The sequence below is a fragment of the Ursus americanus genome, chromosome 10 (genome assembly GCF_024610735.1).
Source record: "Ursus americanus isolate L20-20 chromosome 10, mUrsAme1.1.p, whole genome shotgun sequence".
Taxonomy (NCBI): Eukaryota; Metazoa; Chordata; class Mammalia; order Carnivora; family Ursidae; genus Ursus; species Ursus americanus.
Window position 1 is genome coordinate 6,082,233 of NC_142136.1, and position 15,023 is coordinate 6,097,255.

Sequence of the window (15,023 nt, forward strand, 5' to 3'; positions counted from 1 at the left end):
CCCTGATGTGGTAACACTTGGGGATAGGGTCTTTGGTAGGTGATGAGGTCATCTGGGCAAAGCCACTGTGAATGTAAGAGACCCTAGCAAACTCTCTAACCCCCTCTGCCATGTGAGGACACAGAGAAGATAGCTATCCATGAACCAGGAAGTAGGTTCTCAGCAGACACTGTTGGTGCTTTGGTCCTAGACTTCCAGGCTCTGGAACTGTGAGAAATTTCTGTTTACAAGCCACCCAGCTTATCGTATTATTAGACCGTCAAGACACCCAGTGAGGACCATTTCAGGGATGGTATGCTGCTTGGTGTCAGAGCGTCAAGCTAGAAGTCCATTTATTTAGAGCCCATGGATTTGGGCATCATAGAGGTGGCTGGTCATGCAGCAGGAGAACAATGGTGGTGGGACATGTCCAATTACAGTGAGGTAAGGAGGACCTAGGGAAGGCAGGGAACAGGAGACTGTGCAGTGCACTTTGAGAAGACTTGGCTGAAGATGGAAAGCATGTCAGAGGGGAGGTAGCAGTGCTTAAGGCTGGAGTTGAAGAGGGCATGTTTACCTGGAGATGCAAGGCCAGCAATGTTTTTTTTTTTTTTTAATAGTTGTCAATATTGCTATTTTTAAGAGATTAAAATTGTTTCTAAGATTACTGAACCATCAACCTCTGCTAGACATAATACCAAGGGCACAGAAAGGCTATAGACTCTATTGAAAACATTCAACATCTCAGTTTCCTTACAACAAAAGAGACATTCCTTTTAGATTAGATGGACCTTGGATGGGAAAAGAGTTCACGGTCAGAGACTGGTGGCTGAGTGAAGTGTGGGTATGGTTCTTCATGGTTAGGGTTGGGGGGATGGATACAGAAGGACAAAGGGGGGAACTGAATTGCAGCAGGCAGCAAGATGGAAAGTGCGGTCTGGAAGCTCCTACTAGTTTTAGAAGTGGAATGAAAAGCCCAGACCAGAGAGTAACTTCCTGCTGGCACTCTGAAAACTTAATTGTAAGTGCGTGTCTGGCTGTGGGAATGCTGTCCGGTAGGAGAATCTACTGAAGCATCCTCAACTGAAATGAGAGAGAGAGCACGAGAGAGCGAGGCTCCCGTGACTGCACGTCCAGTGTGCAGCTGTAATTCTGTGGTCCCTTACAGACAGGGTCGTCCTTTGTTACTCTCCTATAGTATTCTGCTTATTTTGTCCACCAATCTTCGTTAGTATTCTTCCAGTGAGTTTTTAGGTTCTAATTACTGTGATGTGTTCCTTATCCCAGTAACTTTTCATAATTAACCTCGTTCAGTGAGGCGCTTGATACATAATAGGCAGCCAATAGATATTTGAAATTGAATTGAAATCTACTCATCAGAATGCAGGGCGCAAAAGGGGAGAAGCAATCCAGACTTGGTAAAAATGTATACATCTGGTATTCTTCCTGGTATGATTTAATTCAAAGCCTGCAAAGCAAGCTTCTACGTACTCTTTCAGATCTACAGTCAGTAAGAGCTTCAGGATCTGTCTATTGGGCATGATTTGAATTCTCCAAAGGAGATAGTAAATTCGGGCTGTAGGAATGGACTCCGTAACAGATTCAAAGAGCAACTTTCTTGCTTTATTTATAACTTCTCCTTAACTGGTCCATCTGTAAAATGGGCCAAACATTACCTGCTTTACAGGGATGATCTAAAATGTAAATGAAAATGAACATTTGTGGGCTTCCTTCGGAGTGAGGAATTTTGGAAAATAAACCTAAGTATTTTGGAAGACACTTGAAAGAGTGTTTTTTGCATGTCGATACCAGAGAAACAATGGTAACTCCTCATTCTCATTTGGAGACGAATTCAAAAGTTATCTATGGTGATAGACTAAAAATGACTGGATATTTTGAACATAATCTATTCAATATCTTTTTAAAATTAGGTCAAACGTTTTGAAATCATTTCTAATAGGTCAAAAGTCAAGTATTAGCAATTCCGTCTTCAATCTAACACGGAAGCTACATTCCTCTGAGAAACTAACCTTTTGAATTGTAATCTAACAAAAATGGTGGCCTTGTGTGCATTTTCCTATAAGCCATTGGCCTGAAAAGCATCCTCTAGCATGAAGATATTTTTTTTTATTACTTTAAAATCCTTGACAGAAACTTAAATTGTGTAATTCCTCTACAAACTGGGGAGTGGTGGGCCTATTTTTGGGGTAGAGTGAAGTTGGGTCAGGCTAACACTTTATACAAGCAAAGCCACAAGCATTGCTTAGCAGAGTAAACCCATGGTAAAGTTTATTTGGAAGTTAGAAATGGCTTTTAGAATGTCCATTAAAAATGAATAACCCTTATCTTAGTAGACAGTCTCTTTTGAAAACTACTATTATCTTTTCTTCATTAAATAGAACAAATCAAGTTCCAAATGCCATATTGAAATTACTGTGCTTTTGTTGTTTATTATAAGAATAAAAGAGTCTGGTCTTTCTTTCTCTTTGCCTTTGAGTGGAGGTTTATAGAGGAAGTCAGGCATTATTTTGTTTATAATTAAAGACTCTGTACGAAAGCACAATTTGAATAAGCAACTTTAATTAATCAAGGAAAAAACCCAACAACCTTCTACACCCATATTTCGGTTTCTAAGAATGAGTAAAAAGGGCTTTCTTTTTTCCCCTTTGAGGTTAGAAGCAGGTCAGGTCAGTAATTGGAGCTGGCTAGTCATCAGCTGGTTTGACCTGCTAGGCTAGAATTTTCTTTACTACGGGAAAGTGTAATCAGAAAACCAGATGTATCCCCGTCTTGAGACTGGGGCATAATGAAAAGCAGGCAGTTCACTTATTTGCTCCAAGCCTTCAGATCTTCATTCAGCCATTTGGGGCTTGACTTTGCACCGGGCTGGGGGACTACAGTGGGAGGCATAATTTAACTGGGTCCAAGTACCGCGATGTAGAAATTGAGATTCAAATGCCCATGTCGTCTCAGATCTCCTATTTCCTTCAAAAGTTGAGAGCTATTATGTGCTTTTCTTTTCTTTTTTTTTTTTTTTTTTTTTTTGCCTGAAAAGGCATAAGCAAGAGACTTAAAGCTAGGAGCCTGTCCATTGTAGGCTTATTCGGACCCTAAAAGCCTTTTCCTGAGCTCCTACAGATTCCTTATCCGTGGGTGGGGTGGGGGAATGGGCCAGCATATCCTTCTGAGCAAGTGTGGGGCAGGGGAAGGGAGTGAATAAGCACATTCAATATCTTGTTTTCATGATACAAACTCTCTGATTCTGTATTCAGCTCTGTACCCTTATTTGTCCTACTTTCCTCCTAAAGCTTCCCATGTGTTCCCCGGTTCCATTCTCTATTAAAATTCATCTTTGTATCCCCATCCTCCGAAGAAAGAGGTCATCGAAAAGTGTTTCTACCGAATTGTTGTTGGCAGTCTTGTATATCGTGATGCTGCTGATGTTTTATAAGCTGGATTGAACTGTTTTTGACATGAACTGTTCAAAGGCTCTAACAAATGAGAACGGCATTTATTGGAAGTACAACGGAATAAAGAATTCAATTTATGAAGCCATTAGTCTAGAGGAAAATTTGAAAGACCACAATTAAGGAGGATTCCTCACCACAAACTGCAGAAGAGCCCCTTCTTTAGATTTCTGAACGGCATTTCATGTAGGGTGACATGGACAGTTCCGTTCTTTTACCTCTAAGTAAATTTTCGAGGAAGTTAGGTCAAAAAATGATCTGAAGACTCACGATGCCTAAGCGTCCTATATATAGCGATATATATATATAAAAAAGCTGGCTAGTCATCATATATATATATATATATATATATATATATATGAGTCAAAACTGGAATTTTTCCTAGGATACAGAAGAGGAATCTGGGATTCTTTAGTTTGTGACTGTAATTTTGTGAAGGTGTTGAAGGAAATAAGTAAAGCCTGGTGGAATCTATTCTTTTATGTGGCTTGGATGTGGTTTAAAGAATTGAGGGGAGGATGGGCTATAGAGGTCCAAATAAGAGATCCTTTTTTTAAAAAAAAAAAGCAGTTGCTGAAAACATGTATTCTCTTTGAATTATCTTACTGAAACATTGTAAATATTTTGGTTTTTTGAGCACTTGAAGCACTGTACGGGAGTATTTGTGCATATAGATGTCTAATCATGAAAAGGTTTGGATCATCTATCTTGTTCTTTCAAACATCCTGTCCCAGGAACCACTCCTGGAAATGCTGAAGAAAAGCTGAGGAGAGTTGAAACCCCTTCATCCTTCCCATTTTTTCTAGAGCAGAAAACGGTGCTGCTTTTCCCCGGACCGGAGCTAGGAGAGGGAGTGCTCTCCGCAGGACCATTGATGACTTTAGTTACAAGATAAAATGATTGCTGCTAACTTGAATTATGACTGCATAGAATTCTATTTTTGAAATTCTGTGGCAGGGAGGGAAATGGAAGTGCTTGGGATCTGTGTTCTCTGAGTGGCTCGGGCGCTTAGAATGAAGGGGAGAGATAGAGCAAACTCTCCAGATGCTGGATGGGTGATGTCCACTCTCCTGCTCTCTGAGCAGCTGTATGCTTCCCCCACAGCTCAGCCTGACCTTTCCTCTGCTTCCTCTTTTCTGCTGATTTTTCCATTCTGCCCCCAGTCTTTCTCCTGCTTCGAACTATGGACAGGTGGGGGAATGGAGGCTCTCAGTGGCTGTGTCTAGGAATCCGTTCTCCATTTAAAGTGCTGGGTAGGTAAGCATGCTGCCTGCTGGGTAACACTGGCTTCTTCCAGAGAAACCTTTCAGTTAGTGTTTGGACCAGCCCTGAAGAACTTAGAACATTCTGCAATTTCCTGGAATTTCTTCATACTTCCTTGTCTTGGAACTTGACTGAGCCAATTCCCTGTTTGGGTTTGTCATGAGTATGTTCAGGGAAAGAAGAAAATGAAGGGACAGGCGAACGGCAACAGGAAGCAGTGGTGGAAAAAGCCAGGGTACTAGAATAGGCATCTGAGTAAGAGTCTCACTTTCTGTAGATCTTTTCCAGGCTCCGTCCCCGTGCTGAATCCTGTCTTGTCTTCAGCTGGCCCTAGGACAGCGGGCCATCGCATGGAAACTTGTATTTAACCATCTCAGCAACGGTCCCTCCTCACCTAAGCATTTTCCCTCTCACTTCTGGATCGAGACTCCAAATGTTTCCAGTTTCTCCTCCCCATCAAGAAGGCGCCGGTCCTGTGGACCGTCCCCTCAAGGTCCTGCTTCCTTGGGGCACCAGAAAAACCTGAAACTCATTCAGGCTAACAGGGTCCTAGAAAGTTAAATCCCAGATTCAAACCTGACCCTAAGGAAAACTCTCAATAGGGGGTTTTGTGCCCCTTTGTCACCTCGAGGTAAGAAATCCGTCATTCCTGTGACTGTTCCTTCAGGGACATCCTACAGACTGAGACTTCCTCCTTCACTCTGTCCTCCGTCTTTCTTCCATTCTTAATATTCTCTTGGCTATTTCCCTTCCACTAAAATCCCTTTTCTTCTAAGCACACACAAAAATGAGACTGTCAAAGTTTTTTTTTTTTTAATCCACATTAATCACCTAATGTAGAATTGAATCTAAATTGAATCTAAAATAAAAAATGGCCGGTGTGCACATCGGACCTTTAGCATGAGGACTACACTCCACTTCTTAGAGAAACATGAACTGCCAGATTCTGTTGAAGTTAAATCCAGGCAGGTCCTTCAGCTTTGCCTGTCCCTTTAGTGTTAAGATCTTTGAGACATTTTGTTTTAAATGCAAATATATTGCAATTTCAGGCAGCCATGGGAGAATCTTTAAAGATGTAAATTTGGGGGTTTTCTTAAGTCTGTATTCCTGTGTGGGTTTAAAACAAGTATCTTTGAAAAATGGTTATTATAAACCTGAAGGATGACCAAGTAGAAATAAAGGTGGTGAAAACCCACTTCTCAATACGACAGTGATGTGACCGAATCTTAACGATTAATCCTGCATGAAATTAACAGCTTATGGAAAAATAGACCTTTTTAGATGCAGAACACTAACAAAGTGAAATTCTTTGCTTTAAGGTTTGTTTGGTCAGAAGTTTATTCCTTTAAAGAATGTATTTGAGTGTAAACTCTTCTTCAAGTCCTGTGCACGGAGAAGTAAAGACAGAGCAGATTCTAGAATCTCTTATTCTGCTTTGACTGGTCGTTGGTTTCTCTAACGGTAAATTTCCTTTTTACCTCTAGAGCAGAGGAGACAGAGGTCTGATACTTAGCCACTTCTCTCAGGACCCTTTCTGATTCAAGTGACCTTTAATGTTTTTAATTCTATTGTAATTGACCTTTGTATGCTTTGAGTCCCTCCTCAGGGTTTGGATTCCTGGAAAACCACAAAAGGAAAATGCAATGGGGATCTTGGGAGCAGTTGCGTAAGCGTCAGGCGGCACAGCTGCTCTCTGGGGCTCGGACTTTGGGACTTGGGGAACTGGGTGGAACAGCAGGTTGGGGTGTTCTGATAAGGATCAGGAGGAAAGAGTTCGACCAGCTCGCTCTATCAACCTTTGTGTGTAATGTAGCTTAAATAACAAATGGAAAATTCTTAACTATTGACTGGGTTGTCCCATGTTGGCACTTGGGTCTGCGGAAGCACAGGTTCAGAAAGCATTATTCACACTTGTCCTAAATCTTGGGTTTCTAGGACTTGTTAAAAGCAGTATTTCTAATGTATCTTTTTGCATAGAGACCTTATGGGATTTCAATGTTTAGTTTTAATGTTTCAAGGTGTCAGCGTTTTCTGTTAAGCAGATGGGTGTATGGAGCTTTTCATAGGTAGAAAATCCCTGATTAGGGGTTATGTCTTTTCAGTGTGGATGGAATCTATTAAGTCGTGGTGGTTTTGTTTTGTGGATTTTTGAGAGAAAGCATGAGTGGGGGGAGGGGCAGAGGGAAAGGGAAAAGCAGACTTCCCGCTGAGCAGAGCCACACGCAGAGCTCGAACCTAGGACTCCTAGGACTCCAAGATCATGACTTGAGCTAAAGTTAGACGCTTAACTGACTGAGCCACCCAGGCGCTCCTAGAATCTATCGAGTCTTAAACAGTCTCAAGACTTATCCATACAGATGAGGACTGTCCTTCAAATACCCTTCTTTAGAAGATTTAGAATTTGATGACTCTTACTCAGACCTTGTCTTGGAGTAGCTCTCCGAGTCCATTTATGAACCAAACAACATACTCCATCTATAGCTTTTAGAGTACAGCACTTATTTCAACCAAGTAGCATTTCACAGCTCAATCACTCCCCTTTATTCACAAAATTTGGCTCTGAACCGCCATTGTCTCCCCCCCCCCTTCCAGAAATAACACCGAAAGTGTGAAGATTGTCCATTACTGATAGTATTCCAAAGAAAGGCTTTGGAAATGATTCAAAAGGGGGATTCAAATACGGAAATGCTTTTGAGTAATGGCGGCATCCCGGGAAGGACATGATCACAAAGCCACAAGTGAGGATGTCCGTGCAGCTCACTTGCCAGGGCTGGTGGGGAGCGTGGATTTTCCTCAACACTCAGGGAGGGGCACTGGAGTAGCAGAAGGGGGTGGAGCCCCGCTGCATTCTAGGCCAGTGCCCAGGGGCCTAGCATGGCCAACCTGAGACAGGGCTGCTGGAGGAGTGACCCCAATGCTGTAGGACCTCATCGGGGACACTCCAGTCCTCCCACTTGTGCAGATGGGACTGGGATGCAGGACTTCTGGTGGCAGAAACTAGTTTGAGCTGCTGGCTCAGCCCTGGACCCAACTGAATGCCTGGGGCTGGTCTGGACTGACCTGCGTGTGGCTCCCTAGGCGGCCAGCCTGCAGGAAACCCAACCCCAATTTTCCTAATAGCTCTAAGTGACCACATCAAAGGGGTCATGGGCTTATCTGTAAATTCCCTAGATTGAGTGGCAAGTGCTAACTACCCCTGGCTCTGTGACCTTGAATAAGTCCCTTTACCTGCCTAAGTCACAACTCCTTAGTTCGTAATGCCACCCAATAAATCCTCGACTTTTTGCACTCTTACGAGGTTCTTACACGTTCGCTGTATGATTAAGGACCTAAGAACTCTCCATACCATTGGTTGTCATTTCAGAAACTTGTGTGAGTGAGCATGCGTACAGGGGTAGTCTCTTAATACAGCACCTGATCCGTCATCTATCTAGAGGATACATACCCAGGACGTGTGAGCTCAGCCTAGGAAAGCCAGGGCTCCTTCATTCACTGTTTGTGGTAGCAATTCAAAATTTCCCATTAGCTTGCTTTTGTCTTTAAATTCCTATCTCCATCTCTGTAGGTTATCCAATCGTTGGGGGAAAAACCTGGAAAGCTCAGGGGGCCTAAATGAGTGACAGGCATCTCTTCTGTACATAGACTCCGGTCAGGGAAGCTTTTTCAAAGTTTCCACTTTAATAAGAGTCTTCTATGGAGCTTTGTACGCAGCAACTTTCTCCACACATCGTGTAGACTGGTATTTCTTTTTCTGAAATATGCCTGGATTGCACACCCTGACATGCTTATAAACGAAATGCAGAAACGGCGCTGCAGAAATAATTATTTCATGCGTAGCATCCGCAACTGATTTCCACTGTTTAACCTCACACACGTTGCTCTCATTTCCACTCCTCACAAGACATTTGTTCTTTTCACTGTTCTCTGCTTTAAGTGGATGAGGTTCATCTGGTTTGTTGATGTTATAAAATATGGAATTCTCCTATTAATGATCTGAAATCATCTGGGAGTACTTTACACCGTGTCTTTGCCATGATGCAGCATTACCTTGTATCATACAGAATGAGTTAACATGATATTAAATTACTCCTTTCTATGTCATTCACATTTATTTTCGGAGGACCTTTGTCTTCCTATCTGTGAAGTGTTCAGCTGTGGCTGAAAAACGGAACCCCGTAGCATTTGCTTGGAGCTTGGTTTTTACGTGAAATTATGGAGATCAACATATTTACTTAAGGGTTTGAGAGCAGGGAAGTCGAAAAGTAGCCTCGGAGGACATTAGATGATCTCGTTTGATCAATCTAATCAGGTTTCTTTTAAACCCACTGACCTACTTTGTCTATCAGAAGGTTCTGAGCCTTTCTGAATAGTGTCCGTGGACTTTTCCTCAGATAGTAATTTTGCCTAAGATAATGCAGGTCAGGGATTCTTTAGCTAAGTGAAAATAAGCAGATTGTTTTGGTTAAATTCTTAACCAGCTTTGACCTAATATATTTAAAGATAACCACAACTTCATCTAGGAGCCAATTTCCTATAACTGCCCTCATTTTATTCTTATTAAAATCTTCATCGTTAGTAAGCTATGCAAAGGCCAGAGCACTGGTTTTCAAATGCAAGTGTGCACCCCATGCCTTGGAGGGCTCCTTGGCTTGTTAAAGCGGGGGCGGGGCCTGTCCCTGGGTGTCTGATTCAGTGTGCAGGGGAGGGCAGGAGACTGCATTTCTAGCAAGTTCCTGGGTGATGCTGCCATTGGTCCAGAGATCCTACTCCAGAAACCTCTGGGGTGGACCAGGAAGGGAGACCGCAGGGCAAGCGACTCCTCACTCTTTGAACATCATTTCTACTTTCACTTAAAGTAAGAGTCAAAATTCAGAAACGCCCACAGTTGGATTCAATTCTAAACCAGAACTTGAGACGGATCTAAAAACAGTAAGTTCTTAGGCAAATAGAATCTCCCTTTAATTTCCTTCCCCATAATGCTACTGCCTGCCCCGGCTCAGAGAACCCTCCAGAGTCAGAGACTCTGAGTTGGAAGAGCCGATGGAACAAAACCTTTGGGCAAACCTAATCAGAAGAAATGAGGGACTTCAGAGTGCAGAACACAGGATCCAGCACAGAAGGCTGAGCCCCGACTCCTGTACTCAATTTCTGAAGCCTTGGGAGATTAAGGGATCCCGTAAGGAAACCCCCGCCATCCCCTGGAAAGGAAGGAAATCAACTTAAACGGTGGGGTTTTACCATTGAGCAGCGAAAGGAAGCCCAGTATGGATGTGCAGGAGGACCGTCTACAGAACCTACGTGGCTTCTGGGCCTGTACCCCCCTAAACCAGGTTAAATTTATTTCCCCACCTAGAGGAAACGGTTTGTGAGACAACAGCTATGGTCGAGAGACTACAAAAGTCTGGGATGGACTCTGGGAGTCTTGCAAGCACATATGGATGGCCTCCCTCTAGGGAAGCGTGGGGTACTGGCTGAGTCGCCCCTGGGAAATGTCGCCGGTGTGATACTGATGGAAGGGAGTTTCTCAGCCAAACGGCCTCCAGTGTTGTGGTCCTGCTGGTAGAAACGGTCTCTTCTGTGCGTGGGCGCCTCGGTGCCTCTTTGCCAGATGCTGTTAAAATACTCCATTCTCTTAACCCCTTGCCTCTGAGTCTGTTCCCGAAACAACATTCTGATTATAGTCTGGCTTCCCATCAGTAGGTCTGCCGATTTGAAGGGTTCTGGCTTCTGTAACGGGGAATTCTTAGTTGATGAGGAAGCCGGCTTATGACCTAGACAAGCTGCCCACAACCCTATCGGGTCCCCATGTAGGGATTCCTCTTGGTATCTCAAAGAAGAGGCCCCTGGTCACGACTCGGTTTTTCCTGTAGCTTCACCATTGGGACAGAATGTGCTGGTCCCACTCAGTGTGTGTGGCAGTTGTATTTCTCTGGAATTATTAAATTGGCATTCTTGCTTTATATCAGTCTAATGAGCTCAGAAAACGTGCTTCTGCCCCCGAGTAGATGCTTGTAGAGCTGAGGTTCCAAACCTCGGACAGCGGTAAATCCTCCAGGTCCTTAACGCCTTGCCTGGGGCCTTTGAGAGCCAGTCGGCCCGCCTGGGTCCTCACGCGTAATAAGCAGACGTGTCTGTATGGGGAGTATCAGCATTTAGTTTGCTCCATAGACCGGCTATTGTTGTAGCAGAAATTATTGAACTCCCTTGGGAGGCTCTGATAATGGGTCTGATATCTGTTCTGCCTTGGAATTCAATAAACTTCATAATGTAGGTTTTGACTAAATCTCAAGGGACAAAATGCTCATTTAAGACACTAAAGATTTCTGCCAATGCGTGATTTACACTTACCGACCAACTGCACTTGAGTTCACGGCCATCCTTTCCTCTCGTGCGCTGTACTGTGCTCCGCTCCTTCAGCATTCCCTACATGTCCATTTTTGTCTCCACCTTCCTTCCCACCAGAGTTGGCTCTGTGAGGTTGCCGTCTGTCCCATCACACGGGACGTCCCTCTCAGAAGCGCCCCGAGCTTCGCCTGATGCTCCGCCAGGGCTTTGAAAGCCTGAGTATTCTCTGCACAAGGGCCTGCCCTGGGATCCACAAATGACCACCTATATGTCCTTGACATCAAAATCTGGATCTTGATTTCAAAAGTCACCTCTAAACTCCGAGATCGTGTCTAGAACTATCTAAAGGCCATCAGCACCTAGATAGTAACACTTCAAAACTGGCATTGAATTCCTTTCACCAGCCCAAGAAAGTATTTTCCAATTCAGAGGGATGAGCGCTCGTTCAGACGCTCTGAATTCAAGCCAGAAACCTTGTGCTCCTCACGCCTTCCTTTGTGGCCGGACAATTCAGTCAGCGGGTCTGAGGAGTCACCCTCCTGACTTGTATTCATGGCGTCTCTTCCCGATCCTATGACCCCTGTGTCCTGTTCACCTGGGTGTCCTTGGTGGTCACTGTTCCTGGAGTTCCATTCCACCCACCACTGTCCTTTCAAAAAGGTGTCCCTGGCAACCTCCCTCTCCTGTTTAAAATGCATCCAGACAAAGTCCCCATTATTTCCATGACCATGTCCATGTGTAACCATTGCCTTTAGTTCTAGTTTAATCCCTTCACATGGCTGTCTCTGCTCAGCTATAGCAAAGTAATGGTAATCTTCTAAAATTTCTAAAATGCCCATGTTCCTGCGGTTGTTGGCCCTCACAAATACTATCCCTATGGCCTGGCATGTCTTTCCCCCTCTCTGTCAACTGCATGGTGCTTTATACTCACCTCCTCCAGCCCAAATGAAGCCTAACTATGGCTTTTCTTCCAGAGCCCTCTGACCTCTCAGGTAAGAGAGGTCTTGTAGCCCGGGCTCCCAAACCCCCACATTCATGATTTTGTTAGCATACTTTTCAATGAACTGAACTGCCCCACTAGGAAGGGCTATCCCTTAAAGCAGACAGTCTGATTCATTCAGCCTATCAAGTGCTAACATGTCCTAGGGGTTTGAAAAGTGATTTTGGACCGAAGGAAGAACCAGTGGTTATGGCAGTGGTTATCTGGGATTATACTGGAAGTAGCTTCGATACAGCTCCTCCCCTTCGTAACTAATCTTAGATTCCGTATGTAGCTCCGTGCCTCAGCATTCTGTTCTGTAAAATGGGTACAACAATACCTATAGCCAGAAGTCCTAAGGATTAGATCATACAGGAAAAATGTTTAGATCAACAGCTCTTATTTAGTAAGCATGCCATTAGTATTAGCTCTCATTAAGGCTTACAGATATTATCAAATAAAACCCCAATATTCCCGAAAACAGAAACCATATAAAATTTATGTCTTGCATTGTATCTAGCATTACCAGTATCTAGTATTAGTATGCTTTCTCATACCTAATTAAATGATTGTGTTTTCTGTTTTTTCCCCATATTTGCAGTGGCACCATTTGAGAATGGCGAAGCATTTATTCCTTCCCTCCTCTATTCCACGAATCTCTGTTGAGCACACGCTATATGCCAGGCACTGGTTTAGGTGTTGGAAGGAGCTAGAAATAAGCCCAGGAGTGTCCATGCTGTTGTGGGCAAAGGCTTCTACCCTCGTGGAGAGCTGACATGGTTTTGCTAAAATGAGCAGCAGGCCATCGTAGTAAGAAAAAGGGATGGAAATCACAAGCCAGAGGAATCACGTTTGTTTTGGTCCTGGGAGACTGATCCTGTCGTGGAGTCCTTCGGAGTGGCTGCTCACTCCGTGGGGGCAGACACAACGTCTCACACTTCCCCACGTCCTGCTATAATGTCCAGAAGGTCCCGGTGCTCCCAGGACATTGATGAATTTGAAAGTATTCAACAGGAGGCGAGAGATAAAAATGAACAAAAGCTCAGAAGTACTCCGATTCCATCTCTGTGCCGCTGTGGTAAAGTCTCCCAAACTCATCAAAGCAGGAAGGTCCTTTGTCCCCTTTCCTTACTGAATCTCTAGTGCCTGAAACTGTATCTGGAACCTAGTAGCCATTCAATCATCATTTGTTGACCAAATGTAAGCTGGAATTTGAGTTAGTCAAAAGAATATAAAGTGTTTCTTAGAGTTGTCCGTGCCATTTAAACTCTTTGCGTGGTAGAGGGACAGACAGATCCAGGGTTTGCCAGAATTTGAGTTAGTCAAAAGAATATAAAGTGTTTCTTAGAGTTGTCCGTGCCATTTAAACTCTTTGCGTGGTAGAGGGACAGACAGATCCAGGGTTTGCCAGAATTTGAGTTAGTCAAAAGAATATAAAGTGTTTCTTAGAGTTGTCCGTGCCATTTAAACTCTTTGCGTGGTAGAGGGACAGACAGATCCAGGGTTTGCCAGAATTTGAGTTAGTCAAAAGAATATAAAGTGTTTCTTAGAGTTGTCCGTGCCATTTAAACTCTTTGCGTGGTAGAGGGACAGACAGATCCAGGGTTTTCATTAGACGAATTCTGAGGTGGTCTAAAGAAGGGATTCGCAGACACTAGGAGCAGGAAGGCCATTGACGTGCAAACTATTACTGTAACTCTACAGTGAGGAGGGACTTGGATTGTGGTACATGCGGTGTAGGGGGGACGATGGGAGAAGAACTAATCTGAAAGCACCTTCCCCTTTCCTCCTCCTGTGGTCTGATTGCATCAGACTAAGAAAAGCGAGTTTAAAATGGCAGTAAGGCTGAAAACAGGCAGTCAACACGTGGGCTGATGGAAAGACCATGCAAGTGTTGTGGTAAACGCGGGAAGCAGACCCCTACCACTGATAGGACACATGCTTCTTGGTTTTGTTGGAGGCCGTGAATAGGGGTGATAACTCATACCTGGCCTGCTGTGTATGGGGGGCCGTCCTGGTGTTTTAAGGTGGTGTCCTTGCCTTTCGGTTACAGCCTGGCACCCCCCAATCAGAGCAGTGAGCAGCCATTCTGCCATTTTAAACTTGGTTTTCTGTTACTTTTAATATTCTCTTTGCCTGTGGCCATGCCTTACCTTTCCCTCTGCTCCTTGCCAAGGTACGCCTATTTCTCCACTCTGACCTATATTGTGGTTTGTTGTAAGAAGAAATATCTATACTGATATATACCAAACCTGTCTGTCTTGTCCACTGCTGACATGTGTGGGACAGAAGGTTTCCCCGATCATCTTCTTGGGTAGAAGGTAAAAAGCAGGAAAGAAAAGGTGTCTTAAAGATACACTTCTGTAAAGCCATTTGGATAGAGAATGTGTCAAGGAGAGCTTGAGAGTCGAAGTGTTGGAAGTGGGAGCCCGTGTATGTATCAGATTTTGCCTCCTGTCCTGAGGGTCATTGTGCCTTGGATAGCCCCAGCTGACTCTAGGCCTCCATATCCTACTTTGTGTGTGGGCACCTTCCCTAGGCCACCCATGGTGTCTGCCTAGAACCATCCACAGTGCTCTGCCCCTGGGCTTCTGACCAGCATTTCGGATCCAGAGAACTCTCCTACTGGCTGCTAGCCAGCCCGGAGAATCTAATCTTGAGAAGTTTTTTCTTGCGTTGTTGCAAGGATATTTTGCTGCATTGGGTGTTCAGTACCTTTGGAAACAAAATGCTTGGTTTTTGCTAGAATATGACCTTGTGCAGCCCTTAAAAAAAAAAAAATGTTTCAACCCACGCAACCAACTTGATGGTGGGAAGAAAAGGATCTGATACACAAGGAGAAAAACAAAATACGAGTTCATATCCTATTGAAACCAACACAGATGTTTTTCTCCTCAAATCATCCGGGATGCTGTACTATGTTTATTTTAGGACTTGGATTCCTCTGATGTACAAATAACTCAATTTCTCCTCTTAAATTTGTTGAGCAG